Source organism: Vulpes vulpes, chromosome 8 (genome assembly GCF_048418805.1).
Source record: "Vulpes vulpes isolate BD-2025 chromosome 8, VulVul3, whole genome shotgun sequence".
NCBI classification, from domain to species: domain Eukaryota; kingdom Metazoa; phylum Chordata; class Mammalia; order Carnivora; family Canidae; genus Vulpes; species Vulpes vulpes.
Genome location: NC_132787.1, coordinates 49,890,098 through 49,893,434, shown reverse-complemented (window position 1 = coordinate 49,893,434; position 3,337 = coordinate 49,890,098). Strand labels below are relative to the sequence as shown.

Here is a 3,337-nt window from a genome sequence, read left to right as displayed (position 1 = left end):
TACTTTAGAGCTGTTATATGGTTCAGGCTGCCCAAGGGAGTAAGAACTAAAACCAGCAGGTGGAAAAAACAGAAAGCAGATATCTATTCATTATATTTTTCTTTAAAAAGCCCTTAAAATAATAAATGCAGCAATTTTATATCCTTTCTACCTTTGAGAAACTATTGTTTCTGTGTTTAAGGAAGCATATATAATATGCATAGAAGTTTTGTTTGCAAGAATGAAAATCAAAGCAATGTATGGCCATTAATTTAAAAATGGCTAAATAGACTGTGGCAGAACCAATGCATTACTAAGGAATAATGACAAGCAACAATGTGACTTAACACTCTTCTACAGTATGTACAGGGTGCTGACCTAATTGCTTAGATAAATTAACTCATTTAATCCACACATGAACCTAATAGATATAGGTATACTATAATACTAATTAACAAAGGAAGAGACTGAAGCTAAGGGAGGTTCAATAATTTAGAGCATACAAATAACAAATGACAAAGCTGTGATTTGAATCCATGCAGTCTGGCCCCAGAGTTTATCCTCTTCCCTAGTCTACTAATCTATTGTTGAATGGAAAAAAAAAAAAAAAAGCAAGAGGCAGACAGACACGAAAAGTATGTGTACGCACAAATGTACACACAATGCAATATTATATTGTTCCTGAATATGTACATAAAGACAAGGAAATGACCTGCTAAAAAAAATTGTTCTGAATAATAACACTGGTTGCCTGTGCAAGACAACAAGATCTTGGCACAAGGATTGGGAATGATGACCAGGAAAAATTTTACCTGATCTAAATTTTACAGCCACTCTGGAAAACTATGTGGAGTTTCCTCAAGGAGTTAAAAATAGAGCTACTCTATGACCCAGCAATTGGTAAAATGAATTCACCTCAAACATACAGATGCAGTGAAACGGCAGGACACCTGCACCCCAATGTTTATAGCAGCAACGTCCACTATAGCCAAACTGTGGAAGGAGCCTTGGTGTCCATCAAAAGATGAATGGATAAAGAAGATGTGGTTTATGTATCCAATGGAATATTCCTCAGCCATTAGAAATGACAAATACCCACCATTTGCTTCAATGTGGATGGAACTGGAGGGTATTATGCTGAGTGAAGTAAGTCAACTGGAGAAGGATAATCATCATCTGGTTTCATTCATATGGGGAATATAAAAAATAGTGAAAGGGATTAAAGGGAAAAGGAGACAAAATGAGTGGGAAAATCAGAGAAGGAGACAGAACATGAGAGACTCCTAACTCTGGGAAACGAACAAGGGGTAGTAGAAGGGGGGTGGGCAGGGGGATGGGGTGACTGGGTGATGGGCACTGAAGGGGGCACTTGACGGGATGAGCACTGGACGTTATACTAGATGCTGACAAATCGAACTCCAATAAAAAATATACAAAAATAAATAAAAGAGAAAAAGAAAGAAAAAATAAATAAAAATTTTAAAAACTTTTGAAAAGACAGTGTTTTTTAGTATTAGAAACTCATAAAATAAAAATAGCTAGAAGGAACTAGCTACTTCAAATTAAATGAGTTCCCTAATCTTAAAAGGATTGATGACGTATGGCTTGGATTGCCATTCTTAAGGAATTCCTTAGAGGGGGTCCAAGCATTAATAAGTGGCTACAAGGTCACCTATTGGTCCACTCCGGCTGGTTGTCATCTTAGGCAAATAAACTCACATGCTGCAAATTACTCATCACTTTTTCATCAATCTTCTCACCCTTCTTGTTTGCGTTAGCTCCATGAGACACATTGCTTATATTCACCCAAATGCAATTCTAATTCCTTTTTTTAAAAAATCTCTTTCCAGTGCCAGCATACTTGTCATGACTACCATGGAACACAGACAGACCTATGGGAACACTGGGGAACCTCTCTTGGAAAACCTGACTAGCGAGTATGACTTGGATCTTTTCCGAAGAGCACAAGCCCGGGCTTCAGAGGATTTGGAGAAGTTAAGGCTGCAAGGCCAAATCACTGAGGGGAGCAACATGATTAAAACAATTACTTTTGGTCGTTATGAGCTCGACACTTGGTACCATTCTCCTTATCCCGAAGAATATGCACAACTGGGACGGCTCTACATGTGCGAATTCTGTTTAAAATACATGAAGAGCCAACGATACTTCGTACAGTTGTCTTTATGGCTAAATGTGTGTGGAAACACCCACCCGGCGATGAGATCTATCGCAAAGGCTCCATCTCCGTGTTTGAAGTGGATGGCAAGAAAAACAAGATCTACTGCCAAAACCTGTGCCTGTTGACCAAGCTTTTTCTGGACCACAACACATTATATTATGATGTGGAACCCTTCCTGTTTTATGTTATGACTCAAGCGGACAATACCGGCTGTCACTTGATTGGATATTTTTCCAAGGAAAAGCATTCATTCCTCAACTACAATGTGCCATGTATCCTCACCACGCCTCGGTACATGAGACAGGGCTATGGCAAGATGCTCATCGATTTCAGTTACTTGCTTTCCAAAGTGGAAGAAAAAGTTGGCTCCCCGGAGCGTCCCCTCTCTGACCTGGGGCTCATAAGCCATCGAAGTTACTGGAAAGAAGTGCTTCTCCATTACCTGCATAATTTCCAAGGCAAAGAGATTTCTATCAAAGAAATTAGCCAGGAGACAGCTGTGAATCCTGTGGACATTGTCAGTACTCTGCAAGCCCTTCAGATGCTCAAGTACTGGAAAGGAAAACATCTAGTTCTAAAGAGACAGGACCTGATTGATGAGTGGATAGCCAAAGAGGCCAAAAGATCTAACTCCAGTAAAACCATGGATCCAAGCTGTTTAAAATGGACCCCTCCCAAGGGCACTTAAAGTGACCTGTTACTCTGAGCCAGCGAACCCCAGCAGTAGGAATCCGTACCCTAGGGATCTGTCATTTCTGTTGCTCTTGTGATTGGCAAGTACAGCATCCTTTGGGAAGGCCCTCCCCCTCAGGACTGTCCTGGCTCCGACCCTCGTGTACACTGCAGATGCTGGTTCTGAGGAACTGTTGTTTCGGCCTCAGTGAGGTTGCCTGGATGGGATCGCTGTTTAGACTTGAGTGCAGATCCCTCGTAGCACTGACCCAAGGTGTCCTGTTTGGTACTGTACCTGTCCAGTCACTGGTTCTCCTCATGTCCTCTAGCCCCATGAGGTTGTGTTGTGTCTTCTAAACTTTGTACTAGTGCTTCTTGCTGCCTGGACACCAGACTTCAAATAATTTTTTTTTTTTTTTTTTTTTTTATGATAGAGAGAAAGAGAGAGAGGCAGAGTCACAAGCAGAGGGAGAAGCAGGCTCCATGCACCGGGAGCCCGACGTGGGA

At 41.1% G+C, this 3,337-nt stretch overlaps 1 pseudogene; it reads left to right on the top strand.

Annotated features, from left to right (window-relative positions):
• The first annotated feature begins 1,854 nt into the window (after window positions 1-1,854).
• Window positions 1,855-3,101, top strand: LOC112907954 (histone acetyltransferase KAT7 pseudogene; annotated as a pseudogene).
• The last annotated feature ends 236 nt before the right edge of the window (window positions 3,102-3,337 follow it).